The sequence below is a fragment of the Gracilinanus agilis genome, chromosome 1 (assembly GCF_016433145.1).
Source record: "Gracilinanus agilis isolate LMUSP501 chromosome 1, AgileGrace, whole genome shotgun sequence".
In the NCBI taxonomy this organism is placed as follows: domain Eukaryota; kingdom Metazoa; phylum Chordata; class Mammalia; order Didelphimorphia; family Didelphidae; genus Gracilinanus; species Gracilinanus agilis.
In genome coordinates this window covers 390,017,978-390,039,186 of record NC_058130.1, presented here as the reverse complement: position 1 = coordinate 390,039,186, position 21,209 = coordinate 390,017,978, and the positions used below count along the sequence as shown (strand labels likewise).

The 21,209-nt window shown below is 35.4% G+C and overlaps 1 protein-coding gene and 1 pseudogene across 3 annotated transcripts in view; both read left to right on the top strand.

Moving 5' to 3' along the window:
- The first annotated feature begins 412 nt into the window (after window positions 1–412).
- Window positions 413–7,001, top strand: LOC123252132 (annotated as a pseudogene).
- A 1,750-nt stretch (window positions 7,002–8,751) lies between these two features.
- NEDD4L (NEDD4 like E3 ubiquitin protein ligase) overlaps window positions 8,752–21,209 on the top strand; it is a 212,875-nt gene continuing 200,417 nt past the window's right edge. For all 3 annotated transcript variants that reach the window (XM_044664562.1, XM_044664553.1, XM_044664545.1), the window contains exons 1-3: window positions 8,752–8,833; window positions 12,315–12,353; window positions 15,771–15,824. The gene's annotated coding sequence lies outside the window, so the exon portion shown is untranslated. The remainder of the gene's footprint in view (window positions 8,834–12,314; window positions 12,354–15,770; window positions 15,825–21,209) is intronic.

The following is a 21,209-nucleotide window of genomic DNA, read 5'->3' as shown; positions in this document are numbered from 1 at the left end:
TGGCACAATGGATAAAGAACCAAATCTCAAGTTAGAACATCTCATCTTCCTGAGTTCACATATGACTTAAGACTTATATTAGCTGAATGACCCTAGGTGAGTCACTTAACCCTATTAATTTCACGTTCTTCCTTTATAAAATGAGCTTGAGAAGGAAATGGCAAACTACTGGACTATCTTTGCCAAGAGATCCCTTAATGCAATCATGAAGAGTCAGACATGACTGAAAAGACCAAACAAAAACAATAAAACATATTGTATCCCTTAGTAGAATGCAAGCTTCAAAAGGATAGAGATGTATTTATTTTTCTTCATATCCTCATAACCTAGCACAGAGTCTGGTTTATGCTGTAATATTGCTTAATAAATGTTTGTTGAATTGTATGCAAATCCTGATCCCTAGATATGGGACATGGTCTCAAAAGGACAAGCAGACAAAGTTATAATTCACGGAGAAAAGGAATTTTTGGCTCAGGTGAACTTCTATTTTTAGACAGCAAATAAAATAATGGGGGGAAACAGTAAGCTTTTTAAAAAAAGGATATTGAGTTCATAGGACATTGCTAAAAATGTCTTAATTTGTGAACTTATGGTTAAAAATTATTATTTTAGTGGAATAAGGCTTAATCTTAGAAGTTGAAGAGCTGTGTTTAATATCTTGGTTCTGACACTTTCTAGCTTTTTGATCTTCTGGACAAAGTCACTATATCTTCATAATCTTCAGTTTCCTTCTCATTTGTACAATAAGGATAACATAATTCACACAACAACACCTACTATTGTTGTTAGAAAAGTAATTTATAAAGCTTAAAAATACTGTGTGAATATTTGGTTGTGTGGTGTGTGCACATATGAATAGATCAGCAATTCAAAATGTATGTCAAAGGTCTGTATCTCAAATACTGTTATAAAGGAAAGTTATTGCAATAATGAAAGCAAATGTTTAGTAGGGGTGTGAAAATGGAGGGAAGAAGTATAGGCAATTTTTTGTTTTGTTTTTTAAAGAATTTGGCAATGAAAGGGAGGAAATATGGCAAGAGATTTCAACATCAAACATCAAGACAATCATTAATCACAGTAATTAACCCCATTGGACTGGCAGTTGTTGACAAGTATTCCAGTTTGGCTCTCTCCACCCAACCCTATAGGCAAAGTATGAATTATTCAATAGAACGAAGCACAAAACAGCCATTGCTGGCTGGCAGAACATTTTTTCCTCATGGACAAACTTCCAGCATCAAATCCAATCCCAAAAGCAGGTTTAGCTATATAAATTAAGATAAATCGAGTTCACTAGAGTATAGAAATAGTTAAAGTAAAATGTAAATTAGGAAATACAAACAGTAGTGAGTACTATGTGTTTTGGAGGAAAGAACCCTGGATTTGTAATCTCAGGACCCTTTTTTGAATCCAGGCTCTTATTTTTTGCTTATATGTCCTTGGAAATTTTACTTCCCCTTTTCAGACCTTACTGTTTTCATCTTTCTAAACAAGAGAATTGGATTAGATGGTCTCAAAGGTCTTTTCTGGCTCTGAATCATACCTAGTAGCTGCACAGAAATGTTACAATTTACCTGCTTTTAGCACTCCACCTTCTCCTTTTAAAAATACCTTGCAAACAATAAGAATAATTTGCCAGTGGGTACCTACCTGGTCACCAAGTGCCCTTGCATTCCAATATTCTACTCCTACTTCACCCATTGTGCCAGCCTGCCTGGAGAGGCAGAATATCAAACTCAAATTTAGAGTTTGCTTTCCTCACTCAGCCTCATGAACTCCCATGAAGGCTTTGCCCTATAACCACATTCCAGACAAGTTCCCCTTTCTTACACATGTGCAAAGGATGAACTGATGAGATAATCTGGTTCAATAAGGACAGAATAAACACAAAAAGGATTCACTGAAGCATAGCCCTAGGTATTGTGACCCAACTTTGCTTGTCTGGGAAACAGCTGTAAGCTACAAGGCAGTTTGACATGCAGTTCTGGGAGTTAAAGTGGATGTTTAAGACTAAAGGATTCAGGCTGAAAAAGAAGAGCAGATAGGGTATTTGGAAAGCTGCTGGCAGTGCTTATCAAATGACAAACTTCACACGAATTCAATGGGAAGAGACTGTGAGTCCAGGATTATTCCTGAATTCACAGTATGATTTTAATTTCTTTAGTGTCGTCTTTGGAAATGAATACATATTCATAGGTTCCCATACATGTCTGAGTGGTGGTTTCTGTAATGAAAGAAGTCAGTTCAGAAATGTGTAAATAATAATGAAGAAGGAAGGTGGTAAGGGAACAGAGAAATGAATGAAATTATTCCCAGTTCCATATTCTAGAATATGGGTTTATTTACATGCCTTTATCTAGGGGATGTACTGAAGCCAACTTGTACCAGTGAGCTGATTGTCAAATGTTCTATGTGAATATTTACATCTCAGAAATCACCAAACACTATAACAAATTAGAACATGATTTATGTTTTAGTTAATTGTCTAGACTTAAAAAAGTGATGGAGAAGAGATTAATGATGCATTTTAAACTTAATACGTCATGATTTTCAGAGAGTTGATTGTTAAACACTACATATTTCCTATATTTAAAGAGGGGGCCAAAGGAAAGGAAATGCTCATCTGTCAGTCTGTTTCTAAGGCAACTCTTTCGAAGTTTTATTGTATTGTATCCTACTCATCATATTCGTCATATTTCATATAAAGATAGCACTCCTACATATTTCCTATAAAGATAGCACAAAGATGGAGAGGGGAATAAAAACCGTTCTGTGATTGACTGAAAGAATTCAATAAGTCAACATATGTTTACTAGGTTCTTATTATATATCAGGCTCTGTGGTAACCACTAAGGATTCAAAGAAAGATAAAATAATTCTCAAAAGAGTTACATTTTAATGAACAGTTAATGATTAATTTGTAAAAGAGAAGATTTAGTTGGAATATATTTGACTTTAAGTATTTGAAGCTTCAATATATAAAGGAATGATTAGACTCGTTCTATTGGATCTTGAAGAATAGAACATGAATTAGGAGGACTTTACCAGTGGATAGATTCTTAGTTTAAGGAAAGAATTTCTTAACAATCAGAGGTGTTCACTTCAGTACTGCAGAAAAATACATTTTATATGTAAGGTTCTCTCCTGGCAACTGGATATACAAAGATAAAAAAAAAAATCCCTGTATTCAAGGAACTTACATTCTATTGTGAAGGTACACCATTTAAGTAGCCAGATAACTACAGAATAATTTGAGGGGAGGAAGCAGTAAAAGGGAGAAGGAAATGGCATACTAACACTCAGGGAATTAAAAGGCTTCTTGTTGGTTCTTGAGCTGAACCTTGAAGGAAAGTAAGAATTCTAAGAGATGGGGAGGAAGGAGAGCAGTCCACTTATCAAAATGCAAGAGATAGACTGTCATTTTGGGAAACAGTAAAATATAGTGTGTATTTAGTGGGGAAATATGAAATCAGGCTGTAGCAGATTAGAACCAGGTTAGAGCCAGTTGAAGGGGACCTTGAATGCCAAGTTTAGGAGTTTTTATTTTATCCTAGCACCATTGGAAGATTTTTGAACAGACTAATGACATGGCCATAGTTGTGTCTTAGATTATGTTGATGACTTATGTGGAGGATGGATTGTAGAGGAGAGGCTCTTGAACTGGAGAGACCAATTAAGAATCTTTTGTACCATTGGAGAGGTGATAAGGGCCCAATCTAAGATCATGACTGTCAATGAGAAGAAAAGAATGGGTTCAAGATATGTTGTAGCTAGAGAATTGATGAAATTGTGTGTGATATGGAGATTTGGAAAGTGAAAAGAGTCAAGAATGACTCAAATTATGAACCCGGATTATAGAAATAGGGAAGTTGAGAAGGAAGAGTTAATTCATGTAGAATGAAAATGAGTCATGTTGTGGGAATATTTTATTTCAGATGATAGGGATCCCAATATTGATGTCTGGGAAGCATTTGCTGATGTGGACCTGGAACTGAGGAACAAAATTAGAGATGGATACATATAGACATATAGACATACATATATGTACAAACATATTCCTAACTTTGATTTATCACACACTCCAAGGATAGAACAATTTTATCTTTTTTGCTTCTCTCCTCTAAACCATGAATAAATGCTATTGGATGGATACTTTTAGATTTTCTCCTTCTCTCCCTTCCTCTTCCCTACTTATCCATTATTTTTCAATCTTTCTGGAGTTGTTACATGTACTCATTTCATTTTTTGTCTTCTGAAAGTATTGGGTGGCACATTTTTATCCTTTAGAGTAGTAAAGCAAAATTGTACCTGATTCTACAGGAGTTTGGTAAATCAAGGTTGACACACTATTAGAGTCACAGTGAAGTCATCCTGACGACATGGATTATTGAAACAGGTTTGCTATTATAGTTACCAGGTCTCATAGTTAAATGAAAGGTTCTCTAAGCATACATGCATACATCCATAAATGTATAAAATTTTATCCATGTATCAAATTGTTTCATAAAATTAACACTAAAATGAAGTTGTACACTGAGTAATTGCAAAGATCAAATAGCCCCAGAGAAGAGATAAGGAAGTTTGTCTGTTTTTTAGATAAGAGACCTTGGGTGCTATGGGAGCTAGATACATTGTTAGGCCACTGTGATCATAGGATCAGAAGTTTAGAGTTAGAAGGAATTTAAGAGGTCTTGTTTGTTGGCTTTATTTAACTTTTTTATATGTTGCAGGGGATGGGAATTAATATGTTATATGGAAATGACAATGATAATTTTTCCTCCCCTCCCCCCACCCAATTTTTTAGAATTTAATTAATTTAAGATATTTTCCCATGGTTACATGATTCATATTCTTTCCCTCCCCCCACTCCCATAGCCAACGAGCAGTTAAACTGGGTTTTACATGTATTGACAATATTTTTTAAAGTATATATAAAACTTTCTTAAAAAGAAAAAGGTGATTAAGTTGATAAACATTCTATCGAGTTTTTTCCTCAAATTGTACAATACCTTTAAGTTGTGATATAGAATCACATCTTCTGTTTAAAGTAAATTTGATTTGGAACTTAAAAATGAAAAAAAAAAACCAACAATGCACTTATTTAACTTATTTTTAAAATATGAACATAAGGAATTTTTTGACATGGTTGTTAGTGTGACACTTTGTTAACATAAAAGTATACCCAGGCAAAAGAACAAGTCAAACCCCTAGGTGCTTCTAGTTAGTATAAGTAAGATAATTTTCCAGTGACAGAGAGAATTCTTGGGGACCCTTAACTCTCACAGAAATGGTCTTTTAGCAAATAACAGAAGATTGCAGAGTCAGCAAAGTGCTACAAGTAGAATTTCATTGCCAGGGGAAGAAGGGAGATAGTTATTGCATATGTACGATATTTATTTCCATAGGAACCCACATCTCAATTCCTTTCACATGTAAAGTTTTCAGTTTCTACAATTTATTTTTGGAGTCATTTGAAGTATATTGGGCAATGTTCTAGATTTGTACTGAGAGGCGCTTGGGTTCACTGACTAGTTATATGAATGTGAACATGTCTCAACCCATTCATTGCCTGAAGTTTCTTTACCTACAAAATTGAGTATGTGGCCAGTCCTAAGACATCATCCAACTCTATGGTTCTTACCATCCTTTACCTGGTAAGGAAACACGAATCTGAAATTCACTTTCCAACAAACTTTCCTCTAATGCATTTAATCTGTAAAATGAGAGATAACTGTAAATTGTTTGATGGAGCTTTTTATTCACTTAGAATGTAACTGTATTTAAAAATAAATCATTTCAATTTAATTAAAAAAAACATTTACTAAGGATCTAACTATCCAATTGGCACTGTGCTAAACACTGGGCATATACAAAAGGACAAAAGAGAATCTGTCCTGCAGGAACTCAAAATCTAATGGGGGAGATAATTAAACTGATATCTATATAACAAGCTATGCACAGGATAAAAAGGGAATAATTAATAAGGGAAAGCACTGGAATTAAGAGAGGTTGAGGAAGGCTTCCTAGTCAAGGTGGGATTTTAGTTGCCTTTTAAAGGAAACCAAGGAGGTCAGTAGTAGGAATTGAGGAGGGAGATTGTTCCAAGCATAGAGGACAACCAGAGAAAATACCAAGAGATGAGATGTCTTGTTGGTGAAACAACTGGAAGGCCAGTATCCTTGGATCAAAAATATGTTTTAGGGAGTAAGGTGTAAAGTGGTTTTACTGTTTTAAGAAAACAAATTTCTGGAGGGTTTTTTTTTTTTTTCCCCTCTTTGGAGTAGAAATGGTAAAGGCTACACATTCCTAGTGTGATGGACAGAACCCTAGATTTGGAGTTGAAAGACTTGTTTAGCTTGGCTTTTTACTACCTGTGGGTCAAGACTCTTAACCTCTTTTCATCTCACCTGTAAATGATGGGGTTAGATGAGGTTTGTCTCAACTTATTTGTCTCAACTCAAATTATTTCTCTCTTGCCTAGAAGTTCAAAATCCTGAGTTCATGTCATCCCACCCATTGATCCACCCTCCAATCCTTTACTTGCCACCTACTCCAGGGCTCTTGCCTCTTTCCCATGGCAGGTCTACCTAACAGCCTATTGGCCCTGCACAAACATTTCTTGAGTGTCAAGAATACATGTCCTTCGCCGTCTTGGGTGCATCTGCCATCATGTTATCAGTGTTCTTGGTGCAGTTTATGACACAACAAAAAGTGGCACTGATATCATTGCTATGCATGAAGGAAATCATTCTTCTCATCATGACTGGTTTTATTGTTATTATAGTCTAGTGGTGCTTGTTCAACTCTGATACTGGGACTTCTCTCATTTCGGAGCAGGTCTCAGAGTGGGCCTGAGTAGCCTGGCAACTGGCTTTGCAATTGGCATTGTAGGTGATGCTGGTGTTCCCCAACTATTCATGAGGTTGATTCTCATCCTGATCATCCCTGATGTGCTTGGCCCTTAGGGTCTTATTGTGACCCTCATTCTCTCTACAAAGTAGACCCTCTTCTCCCCTACTTCCCAGTGTCCCCCCTCAGACCCTCTTACCCCTGCAGCCATAGAGTATGATGTAAAGATCTGGATTGGACTCCCCCCTCTCCTTCCCTCCCAATTTACTCCAAAACAAATGGTCTGACACTTGGTGCAACAGTAGTCCATTTTGAATTAGGTCTTGTAAATGTGTAATGTCTTAGTGATTCTTCTTATCTGTCACTCTGCCACAATTGCTTGCCCCCCTGAATTAGGCTGGATGGACTGAGTCTGAGGTCTCCTCAGACCAGCCAAGTGACTGTTCAGTCTCCCTATTCTTTTGTCTTTAGTTCTCTGTATATAAAGATAAATTAGAATTATAAAAAATATTGGAATAGAGGATATCATTCAATATTATGTATTTCTGGCTTGGGCTTCTTAAACTACTTATTTTTTTAAGTCTCAAATCAAGTGCTACCTCTCACAAAAAGTTTCTTGATTCACTTTGTCTTTACTCCTCCCTCTGGACTCATACAAGTCTTTTGTTTTCTAATCTGTTTTTTATGTTTATTGCATTCCCAAGTACAATGCTTACTTGTTGGTATTGTAGGAAGAGTAGTTCAATTCCCACCTTGCTGGCTTTGTGACCTTGTCAGGCAAATGACTTAAGTCCTCTGGGTCTAGTTTCCTTGTGTGTAAAAAATAAAGGGACTGGCCTTTAATCCACCATTAGCATTATTAGATCTATATCCCAAAGAGATTTACAAAGGGGAAAAAAGGAAAAAAGACTTATTTGAACAAAAAAATTTATCGTAGCTCTTTTTGTGGGGGCAAAGAATTGGATATTAGGGAGTTGCCTATTAATTGGAGAGTGCCTGAGCAAGCTGCAGTGTATAGTTGTGACGGAATATTATTATTCAATAAAAAATGATGAATAAGATGATCACAAAAAAAACCTGGAAACACTTAAATGAAGTAAAGTGAAATGAGCAGAACCAGGAGAACAATGTACACAGTAATAGAAGTATTGTAGGATGATCAGCTGTGAATGACTCTGCCAAAGGACTCACAATGAAAAGAGAAAGAACCAGTGTAATCTGAATGTAGATTGAAGCCGACCACTTTTCCTTTTATTTTCTTCATATTTGTGTGTGTGTGGATGATAATGTATCTTCCATAATATGATTATGGAAATATAATTTGCATGATAGTACATATATCCTATATCCTATAGCACATATATAACCTATATAAAATTGTTTATTGTCCTGGAGAAAGGAAAGGAAGGAGAGAATTTGAACTGCAAACTGTAGGAAAACAAATGTTAAAGAAAAATTTTCCATGTAATTGGGAAAAATAAAATACTGCGGAACTGAAAGAAAAATAAAATGAGGGCGTTGGACTTGACAGTCTCTAGGATCCCTTACAGATCTATGTCTGATTATTGAGGGCAAGGGCCATTTCTTTTCTTGTTTGTTTGTTTTTGTATTTAGAGTTCTTTGCATGTAAGTGATTAATAAATGCACGATGAATTGAATCACCTGCTTAGGAAATCCCTTAGGCTTTTGTAACCTAGAATGATTAAAGCCTTTCTTTTTTTTTCCCCAGTAATATTTTTAAGGAGGTGTTAAAAACTCATTATTGCCTGGTTTGCAAAATTCACTCGAACCATAAGCAATTAGCATTGACTTTGGAATTTGTCCATTAAATTATTTTCAAATGTGTATACACTTTAGGAATATAAAATTATATTTATAGTAAATATGATTTTTTTCTTGCAGTGATCCATATGTAAAACTTTCGCTATATGTAGCAGATGAGAACAGAGAACTTGCTTTGGTGCAGACAAAAACCATTAAAAAGGTAAGTACTCAATTGTTAATTTAAAGTTGGGCTTATCTCTAGTGTAAAAACCATAACTAGTTCTTTGAAATCAGTACGTTTTCTAAGGATTATGCCTTGGGCCATAAAATATAATTGCCTGGGTTTTTTCTTTTAATTTTTTTTCAGTCTTAAAATTGATAACTAAGTATCAGTTCTAAGGCAGAAGAATGATAAAGGGTGGGCAATTGGGGTTAAGTGACTTGCCCAGGATCATGCAGCTAGAAAATGTCTAAAGCCAGGAATTTCTGTCTTTCTATCTACTGAACCACCTACTTGCCCTAAATGCCTTTGTTTTCATCTTCAACTGTTCACTTGCTAGCTTTTATCCCCCTCCTCCTTTTGTAAACCACAAATATTTGCTTAAGAACCTAAATACCAGTATTTAGCATAATGCCTGGCATATATTAGGTGTATAATAAAGATATAATAAATAATGTTAGCATTAAGTGTATAATAATATAATAATTACTATTAAGTGTATAATAAAGGCTTACTGACTTTCAAAGCCACTTAGTTCAATCCTTTAATTTCATAGTTGAGGATTTGAGATCCCAGGACTGCTTCCTTTTGTATTTGTATTCTCAATGTTTATTATATAAACATTTAATAAATATTCCTTGATTGGTTACAAAACCTTTGGGAGATGGGTTGGGGAAGAGAGAACATTGAGCAGCCATCTTGATTTAAGAATCTATAATTTTATGTGGGAAATTCCCTATATAGCCACTCTCTCCACTGAATCAGATGTGTAATTTATGGTCTCATAGCGTTGCCTAGAATCTAAGAACTTAAATGACTTATTCATGGTCACATATCTAGGAAGACTCAGGCTAAAGCATCAAAAGACTAAGGAAACTTTCAATGTTGATCATTTTTTCAGGAAAAAATGTTTTTTCCTCTAATTTTTAACAGATAATAAAAACCTTATTCTTAAATTAGAACATGTTTGCTTTAAAAAGAATTAGGCAGGTGCCTTTGTGTTTTGCCTCATTCTATAGCTTAAACTACAAATACTTTAAGTGTGGATATGTAATTTAAAATAGCTTTTAGGTAAGCTGAGCACCATCTGGATTTCAGAAATAGAAGAAGAAACAATTGTCAAAGAGAATTAAATGCTTGTTTAATATCATGCATGCTAAATAAAATCAAAGAGTAATTAGGAAAAAAATATAGATTTGAACCTCTGTTTCTAACTGGCTTTTTGCATGTTTTCCATCTATAAGGAAAGTTGAATAATACACATCTATGTTTTCTTTGAGAATATTCTTATTTTCACATGGTTATCATTTTTGCATGATTATTATTTTTCCTTTACCTCATTCTGTTTTTGTATGGCATCCACTTTACCCAATCAAGTGATTTGGGGTTTGCCTGACTCCTGAATATCCTTATCCTAGCTACTGAAATGCTGGCTTTCTGCTGCATGGGCAACACCAAATGTGCCTCTGAGCTCATCGTAAAGGTCATTTTGTGAAAGGAAAAATGATTATTGTGTAACCTCTATGGTTTCATGGTGCCTGGCATTAAAAAATCTGTTTTCAAAATAGTAGAATATGTTTTGATTAGTTAGAAGCTTCCCGTGGAGGACGCTGGTGGCCAGCCATTGTTTCCTGCATTATTAGCTGTCATTTGCTCAGCCATCAGTGTGGCAGGAAGGAAGCTGGCTAGGAGTTAGTGCAGGGCTCTCCTAGCCCACTTTCTCTCAAGAGAGAGAGAACCAAACAAACAAAAGCGACAATAGCATTCTAGTACTGAGGAGGGTTTTCTGCTGTGGGGATTTAAAAAAATTTCCTTCTCCCTGCCCCTGCGCCCCTGCGTCTGCAGTGGTGGCTGTTTCCCTTTCTTTGCCTCCTGGGTAGTCGACTGCCAACATCCTGGTTAGTATATCTGTCCTGTTCTCAGTGTTGATGAATCACTCTCATCTTCATTCTCTTCATCTCTCTGTTATTCCTCCATGCTGTGTATTATACATTTTTATTGTTCTCTAGTTTTCCATTTACCTTTGTGCCTCAGAATTGATAGAATGTGTGTCTCAAGGATTGCATCCTTATGCATGCAGGAAAGGGGAACCCTGGGCCTAGGTGACTGACATCACATCAAATCTTTTTTTTTTTTTTTCCACCATTCCCTCTCCCTCTCTTCCTTGCCTCCCTTTTGTCCCTCTTCCTCCCCTCCTTTCTCCCTGCTTTTCTTCCTCCCTGTCTCTTTCTTTGCCCGTCCCTTTTCCTCCTCCCTCTTGCTCATGTATCTCTTGCTTTCTTTCTTAGTGTATCTTTCTCATTCTTATCTGTCTTGCACATTTTTCAATAAAAATAATGCAACTTTGTCTATTGAGGTGTTTTTTTTTTAATCTTTAGTTATAGAGTTTTTGGAGAAAAAACAATCCTGATATTTTAATGCCAGCGCAGTATGCAATTTTTGTGACAGTCTTTTGTTTCTATATATTATGGTACTGAATGAAAATTTCTTGCCTTTTTATTTTTTTCTATGAAACCTTACCTTAAAGAAATAGGTTGATATTTCTGCATGAATCTGGCTAGCATATATCAAAAGCTGAATATGGAGTTGCAAGAATATTTTTATACATCTTTTCTTTTCCAGTGCATATATTTATGCATGTGTGTACTTCTATGTATAAAGTCTTATTCCCATATGAGACTAAAAGTCAGACTGGCAAACTTCACTAGAAATATGATCTTGGTTCATTTTGGGGAATACTACACATCTGGGTATGTACATTGTGCTAAAGCATGCAAATGATTTTTTTTGTCTGTTTCAATTACTATATATCTGTATTACATATGGATATATAATTCCTGAGAAAAATACTTGTCCTGTATAATTAAAGAAAAATTTTCTTTGTTTTCTACCTAGTGGGTGTTTTCCCCGAGTTCATTAATACAAACGATCTCCCTTTTGTGAAAAATTCCCTCCAAGTTTAGCCATTTTAATTTTTAATTAGCAAATGCTAAATTTTTAAAACAAAACCGGTCTTCCTAAGCTTTCCCCCAAACATTTTATTGCTCCATAAAAAGTTGACAGTTAAGTCCATCCATATCTTAGTATCATATTATTTCTGTTTTAATAAATGATATGGTTTTCTTCTCTTCACCACAATGTCTCCATATAGATCCCTGATGATCTCTGTTCTAGTGATAGATTTCTATTAATAGTTGAGAATCTATTTTTAGAACCTCTGCCTCATAAATGCACTCCCACACACAGTTTTATCTGTGGAAGAATTTCAATCAATTTGCTATATGATTGGGGTTTTCTGTTGTTTTTTTTGGGAGGTTTGGTTTGGGGTTTTGGGGACTATTTTCTGGATTTCTTAGATAGTGAATTTTCTTAATAAGCACAAGGATGTACATGTGAATTTTATGACTTCAATTGTATTAGATACCTTTACCAGTTCTAAAGATCATAACACATGTTTAAAAATAAATAATTTCTCTTCCAGACACTGAATCCAAAATGGAATGAAGAATTTTATTTTAGAGTAAGTTTTTTTTAACCTTGTTTACACCAATTTGTTCCTAATAATAACTAGTTAGACACATTTTCTTTTGATTTATTTTGAGGAGAGAAGGCGTACTACTGCTTATTTTCAATTTTCTTGGATGTTGAACATTTTGACTGTTAAGCTTTTTTCTTTTTAAGGCTACATAGTGTCCCAATTTCTTTAAACCTGGGGCTACTGCGGGAAATTAAAGAAGACAGGAGTGCTAGAATAAAATATGGCACTGCTTCATTCTGGTATAATAATTATGTGAATGGAAGAAAATTTAAACCCTTAAAATTTTAAAAACTGTGAAGAAATAGAGCTGTTTATTCATTTTTAACTTGTTAATGCAGTGGTCACAGCAGTAGTGCGCTTTCCTCAGGGGACTCTTTAAATGGAGATCTATTTATGCATGAGTGTATGTATGTATGTCTATGTCTGTGTGTGTATAAATGTGTAGTCATATATAATAATTATGACTCAAGTGGCAATAGATATTTAACATTATTTTCTAAAATTTTAGTCTCCTTTGTATAATGTATTTAAAAGGTTAAAAACAACAAAAAGTGTGAAAAGAGCTATCATATTACTTACCTTTGTGACTCACTTAAATATTATTTTAGGTATATGGGGAAAGATCAACCATTTTAATAAAGTATTTGGATATTTTTTAAATTCATTTTTTAGTAGAGGTATAATAGATATAGGCAAAAAAGTTCTAAAGCTCAGAATCAAAATTTTAATCTGAGAAAAACTTTGATCAATTCTGCTTTTTTTTTAAGATGAAAATTACTGCTATGCTATTAATATCATCAAATTAGAGTAAAATATAGGTAGCTTTTAATTTTTAATAGCAGTCCTTTGGGTAGAGGCCTGAGCTGTGAATTAATTTACAGAGTCCTCTGAAGTAATTATACAGTTTTTATGGTTAATTGTTTTTAATATTTTTGAAATATTAATTGATTGAACTGTGGGAATAATTGAATGACATTACTATTCCTCTAATAGCACAAAATCTCTAAAAATTATTCTATAACAGAATGGCTTCTTAATGCCATTTCCATTTAGTTTTAATCATTTGTTATATGTTGCACACACAGAACTTATTGACTGCTTGTTTTATACATTCAGATCTGAAGCCTGGAATTATGAATTAAATTTATCATTTAGCTTCCACCTGTACTTTCTAATAGAGAAAGATTTTAATAGTGAATAGCTAAAAAACTAGTGAACAAAAACAAAGCCATGTACTTGTGTTATGAAACTCTGTGGTGCAATATTGAATTCTTTTAAATTCCAAATATTTTAAGGCTCTTTTCAGTTTAATGCATTGGTCACATTTAGCAAAAATTTGGACACATGCTCTTTTATTCAACAAACATTGGCTAACCCAAAATTAATTCTATATTTTCTTCCTTTTGCAGTTTTAGAAGGTCTTTTCCTTTACACTGAGCTAAGCTAAAGTACAAATTTAGAGAAAGAAGTCATCTATACTTAGTGTCTTCCCAAAATTCTTTGTGTTCTTTCCACTATCTTGAATGTTATAGTTTCAAGCTGTCAAAATTCAATCAACTCCACTCCTTTCTGACTGCATCCTAATAAAATTGCCTTATTTCTGTTCAGTCTTCATTTAACCTCGGCCTCATTAATTTAATCTCGAAATGGAAATGGCATATTTTTATTGCCATGCAAGTATCTTTATTCCACTTTTTAAATGGCAGTCGACTCATTCAAATATCTTCTTAAAAGACATACTATGTAGCTTTGAAATTTTAGTTTGAAAAGAAATCAAAAATTTCCTCTCCAGGGGCAGCTGGGTAGCTCAGTGGAATGAGAGTCAGGCCTAGAGACAGGAGGTCCTAGGTTCAAACCCGGCCTCAGTCACTTCCCAGCTGTGTGACCCTGGGCAAGTCACTTGACCCCCATTGCCCACCCTTACCAATCTTCCACCTATGAGACAATACACCAAAGTACAAGGGTTTAAAAAAAAATTTCCTCTCCATGAGGAGAAAAGAAAAAAGAAGATTATTTTCATTCCTACTCTCTACAGACATGTTCCATCATCATAAAGTTTTGGGACTAGATAAGAACTTTCAGACATCTGTGTTTAATAATCTCTTTATTTTACAGTCTAGGCAAACCAGATCTTGAAGTGCTAAATGACTTGCTCATAAGTGTGTGCCACAAGTCTGTGTTAGAGTCACAACCAGAATTATTTCTTTATAATTTATAATGTGCTAGTTGCCATTGGAATATTTAAGAAGTAGATAAGGAGGATAGAGAAAACAGAATTTCACAGTGATATTATGGATGAGTAATTCTCTATGCCTTTGTGTTTCTGGCATTTTAGAAGATTAGAGAATTTTGAGTGTGAACTGACTTCTTGAGAAATTTTAATCCAACTACTTCATTTTGCAAAATGAAGAAAAGTTGAGACCCAGGAGGAATAAGTGATTCCATGGATAGCAAATATTAGAGCTTATAGTTACAACTACCACCTATGTCTTCTTACATCCTATCATTTTAAAATCTTTTGATCCAAAGAGCTATGTCTCATCTGTTCTTTTTAAAAACCTAGATTGCTTCAAACATTAAAAAAAAAACTATTCTATGCTGTATACCATTTGTAGTACTTAGAACATAGCAGGCATTTAGTAAGTTTTAGTTGGTGATTGATTAGGAGTGAGAATATGGTGAAGAGAAAAATTAATGAGTGATGAAGCTTGCAAAAAAGCCCGTTAAGCAAGTAAGATAGTTCCTTGCATTAAGCACTGGGTCTAGAGTCAGGAATACTTGAGTTCAGATCCAGCCTCAGACATTTACTAGATATGTGATCCTAGGCAAGTAAAAAACAAGGAAATTGTTAGCACCTAAATCACAGGTTTGTTGTAAGGCTCAATATAAAGGATCTGAAAAGTGCTTAGCACAGTGCCTGGCATATTAGAAGTTCTTGATAAATACTTTTCCCTTCCCATATCCATTGGCTCGAACTGCAGCACTGGCCTAGATGTAACATAGACTCTTTGTCTCTGACATCCCTAGGAGACAACTCCTTAGGTTTCAAGTTTTTGTGGAAAGATGGGGTTATAGATAGCGTGCGTGAATTGCCTTTTAGAATAGATAAAAATTAAGTTTTAAAGCACTGGAAATTATTTCTCAGAAAAAAAGATACATAGTAAATCTCCCCTTCCCATTTGTTTCAGTATTGTAGCTAAAATGAAAATTTTGTTTTAGATGCCTGCTACTGGGTTTTTGATTAGCACTGTAGACACTGCTGATATGACAAATATAGTTAGATGCATCCCAGTTTATTAGTGACTTTGTTTGCTTTGGTTTTATCTTTTGGGCATTTTTCATTGTGGTGAATTTTTGAATTACTGAAGGTGATCTAGGAGTATTTTGTGTTTCTTATAGGTAAATCCATCCAATCACAGACTCCTGTTTGAAGTATTTGATGAGAACAGACTGGTAAGTTCTGATTTTTCACTGTCCATTATACCTTTCCCCAAACAATGATCTTAATGTGACAGTTATGCCTTTTTTTGGTTGTATACTAAAGGAAATTTGAATGGTGCATGTATATGTTTTCATAGTAAAAATTTTTGTTGTTATTCTAGACCTCTGATTTCATTTGTATAGGGAGTTCTCCTCCGTGGAAACTTCATACACCAATGCATATTGGCAACTCATCTATAATTTATAATCTTAAATAGTTGTTTGGGTCACTAAAAGATTAAGTGGCTTGTCTCTGCAGCACACAGATAGTATGTACAGAGAAAAGACTTTTGGGCCCAGGTCTTTGGATCTAGATCACTCTGAATCTCAGCGTGTGCAACTTTTAATGTCATTTTGTCTAGCTTTCTACACTCACATTAAAATGTGTGTGGCATAAGTCAGACCAATTTATCTACTAATATCCAGATGTTTAAAAATTTTTAAGTATTCATCATCTCCACCCTAATTATGTGGTAGCTTAGAAGATTAATAATATTTGCATATATGTATATTTTTCCCCAGTAAGTAAAACCAAAATTCATTAATGTGAACGTAGATTTTTTTTATGTGCTGTTATTAATATACAGAATGGCGTTTAATCTGTTAAGAATTACTTGTTACATGTAAATAAACTTTGTGGAATTCCAAATCATACTTATCCACATGGCTTTTCTTTGTCCAGAGTAGTTCAAGTTATATCTAACAACTTGAAACAAGGGAGGGATTGTCCTAACAGAGGAAAAAATTACAATTTTAAAATGACAATTAAAAAAATATATTTTTTATTATTCTGCCATTTCAGTTGTGTCAAAGTTGTCATGACTCCAGTTTGGGTTTTCCTGACAAAGATACTGGAGTGGTTTGCCATTTCCTTCTCCAGTTTATTTTATAGATGGAGAAACTGGGGCCAAAAGAGTTAAGAACTTACTCAAGGTTACCCAGCTGGTGTAAGTGTCTGAGGCCAGATTTGAACTCAAGAAGAAAAGTCTTCCTGACTTTAGAACCAGCACTCTTATCTACCAGATGTCTTCAAATTGGTTAGTAGTCTCCTTTAAAATATGAAAGAAAAACTTCTTTCTGGAGTGCTTAGTTAAAATTGCCATCAGATATCATTTAGGGGGACAAAAAGCAAAAATAATATTGGCATTTCAGTTTAACTTCTATTTCCTCATTTGCTTAAATGGGGGAAAACATTATAGAGTTAAGTAGACCCTTTATTTAAAAAAAAAAAAAAGATCATTATTACAACATACATACCCTCTATGCTATCCCCATAATCATGTGCCAGAATAATCAGTTTTACACCTGGTACAACAAAATAGAGTGCCAGACTCGGTATCTGGAATACTAGGGTTCAAATATAGCTGTAGACACTTAACAGATGTGTGACCCTGGGCAAACCACCTAACTTTTGTCTGTTTCTGTTTCCTTGTCTATAAAATGGGAATAATAATAACATTCACTTCCCAGGATTATTATGAAAATAAAAAAAAAATAAAAAAGATACTATTTGTAAAACATTTGGGAAAACTTAATGCATTATAAAATACTGCTGCTACTACTATTGTTAATACCACTACCGCCACCACTACTACTATTAATTATTATCATTACTCCTACTTCTACCCCACTTTTGTCTCTTTTTCTTCCTCCATGCAAATTCACTGGCCCCAAAATGTGGATTCCATTTATTTAGCACTTTGTTATAATTTTTGAACAAGAATTGCAATTGTGGAATAATCCAGAGACAAGCAACCTTCTATCTAACCATTCCCTATCCCTATTTCATAGATGAAGAAATAGGGTTGGTGACCACAGAATGGTAAAGAAGTGACTTGTCCCAGGTTATATAGCTTTTAGTGTCAAAGTCAGAGGCATTATTTAAGCCCAGGCCTTCTTGTTCTTGAGTAGTATTCCTTTACCAAGTTCTTTTGTTGAATTTAAATCTTATGTATACATCTTCACTGTCATTATAACACTCAGTGTTTTTTCTGTCTTCTTAAGTGCTTAATGACTTTCCAAAAACCGTGTCAGACAAGTTAGACTTACTTGTGTCTGTTAGGAACTTATACATTAAAATATTAAAATATTTATTGGTCTAATGTTAGTGAATATATGATTTTGCATACCCTCACTCCCAATTACACAACTAGGAAATCCATATAAATTTTGTGACATGTAGCTATCTGGTATATAAATAATGCTCACATTTTATTATCAGTGATCTAAGTTCTATTGATGTACATATTCATTTACTCAGAAGAGAACATGAATTTCTATCAGAATAGGGATTTGCTGTTTTCTGTGTCTTACTTGTACATAGCTGGGAAAAGTTAGATGTAAGAGAGAGGCTTAAGTAGTGTCTTTAGATAAGACAAAGCTAATTCAAGTATCCTGAATTTAATTTTGATAATCAGAACATAATAGCTAGAAAGGAAATAAATGATTTTTTATGTTTATCTTGATTTTAAATTATGTTCTGGAACATTAGCTACCTTTAAGATTTTCTTGTATTCTGTTCTCTTGCCCTGCCAAGTATTTCCTGTTAGAATACATAAGATGCATTTGCCAATGTCCTGCTATAGAAAGAATGCTTTTTCTGAAAATTATGTTTAATAATACTAACACCTGGGTTTCCACCAAGCTGTCTGCAGAACTATTACTGTGTGACGAATGCCTGTGTTCTTTCTTGTTGGCACAGAAGCCTGTTAAAGACAATATGGGATTGTGCTGGTGCTTGGCAGTTTTAGGTTTGAACAAGCCAGATTCCATTTCTTTCATAATTGGTCATCTTGGCATTTGAAAACATGCTGCTAGAAAACAGATTTGGATGTCTAAACATGGTGTCTTTCCCCATACCCATGATTCCAGATATGTTGTTAAAACTATGCTTTGGGATTTTAATAGAAACTTTTATTTGGGTTGTATTCCTTTCTCACCTCAGGCCAGCCTATGTGGTTAAATAATTACAATTTCTGGTTCATGAGAAAGAATCAATATGAAAGAAAATTATAAATATTTTTTTTGAAGTGTCATTCTCAGTTAACGAAACAGACACCTTTTTTTGAGTTTTGAAACCTTCCTCTTTTGGGAAGGATTTTGGCTCTTAAGGATGCCAGGAATATCCCATATAAGCATCGAAATTTCATTAATTTGGAGTAATATTTCTTTTATGTGGTGACATTATGAAATGAATATAAATCTGCGTACCTACTAGGCTTTTTTTGGGTTTTCCTCTGTCTTTCCCACCTGTGATGTGCAAGGAACAATATTTTCTCAAAGCTGTGTTTTTTTACTGCTCTTTCACTACTGGTGTGAGAATTCTTTGCAATCTTTTTTCTTTTTAGTAGTTTTTCAAGGAGAAAGTTTCAGTGTACTGGCAAGATTTATAGTATTAACTACCGGAATAGTTTAAGTTATCTCTCACCCCATCCCCCACATAGATATTTTCTTACTTGTTGATCATAGTCTAATTATTTAGCATTAAAGTGAAACTACTTCTGGCTAGTGTGTAATTATATTTATAGTATGTTTTTATTAGTTTGCATTCCACCATGATAGTCTGATGATGTCATAAATAACCTGGCAAAATGAGTAAACAAACAAAATAAATATGTTGCTTATGAAAACGAGACCTATTTCTACTTTCTGACTTGGTCTTTCTGAGGAGGAGGTGGTGAGGATGTGGGAAGATGTCGTGGTGTTTTTTCATGGAAGACAATTTGTAATACTTTGTATTCATTTGAGAGAGTGTGTCAAGTGTGCTATGTGTGTTGTGTGCGCGTGTGCATGTTGCTCAGTTCAGAAGTACCCTGTGAATATGATGTGATTTAGATTTATAGTAGCACTGAGAGTGTTTGCTGCCCCAGTCAGCTGTGAGAGCTCGCCCGCTGGGGCAATGCCTTTCTGATGGAAAAAGAGCAGCTGGGAAGGTGCTGTTTCAGGCTCTGACTGTTTAAAAGAGAGGGAGAGGGAGAGGGAGGGGGAAAAAAAAAACCAAGTCCACAAGCTGGCATTGGAGAGGGAGAGCAAGGTCATGTGGTTCTAACCATCCTACCCTCTGTCCCAGTGTGCAGAAGCTCTGATTCCTCTTATCCAATCATGCCTGGAATGCAGCTTGCCACTTGGGTTATTTCTGCTATCTGTCGCTATCGTTGGTGCAGTGCTAACAGTTTGGCAGATGGGACAATTTTTCTTGGAGTTTATGCCTTTGATTTTTAACTTCTGGCAGTGCCTGAATTGTTGTGGTTGTTGTCTCCCTCTCCCTTCCTGCCCTCCTGTTAAACCATGGCCCATCGGCTGCGGTTTCATTTTGGCTCTGGTCGAAGCAACACAGCCCCTGAATCAGAGATCCTAGATCGAGAGAGAGAAGACGACTTTTTTATGGCATTCCACACTTTGCCAAGGAGAAACAGTCCTCACCCATTCTCTCAAAATGGAGCAGAGTATGGTGGCGGTAGTCTACAAGGAGTGGGATCCCTCAAACGAAGCACATCCATGTTTATCCCTCAGCTGCTGAATAACATTGATGCCCGTCCAACAAGGAGCTCATCTGTGCAAATCTCCCTGCAGCGCAAAGCTGTGAACGGACATACTGATGAGTGCGGGGCACCAGATTCTCTTGATGAGGACCTTCCCTATAAGTTTTCAGACCTTAGGGAGAATTTTACTTCACCAGTAAGTAGACCTTCTTCATCCCAAAGCAGCTCCCAAGAAACTTCAGAAAGAGAATCCCCCAATAATTCTCCACCAAGGCTGCTCGATGATTTAGGACAACAGGTCAATGGATCCAATCCTTGCAGTCACAGAGTATTTTGTACAGTTCCTTCAGATAACCAAGGTGATACAGTCCCCTCAGTTGCCCAGACAGTAGAAGGCAATGAAAACGCTTCGGGCTTGAACATAAGTGGAGTAAGAATTCAGCATCGTGCTTCAAGTGCAGACATGCGTCAGGTTAGACTCTTGCCCTTTGGATCAGAGGTTCAGAACAACCCTTCTGCTACTGAGCCCAGGCGTTGGTCTTTGCAACATATCCCGGATGTGTCTGCTAGTTCTGGGAAAAGATGTTTTGTTTTCCAGTTACAGCAACCCCAAACAAGCACTCCAAACCCTGGTGGTGATTACAATTTTGGTTTTACTGGAACAAAGGGGGACAGGTTGGTCAGGTATCCAAGAATAAGGCTAGAGAGGAGTACCTCCTATCCAGTCCAACCTCGACCTGAACGAGTTAGCCCGATGGAAGACAGAGTGAATTCAGAACCTCCTAACAATGGCAGGAATTGTCCTGAAATACACAGGAGTAATTCAGTAGAAAGGATCCCACAGAATAAGGGCTGTACTTTTAAGATCAGACAAGAT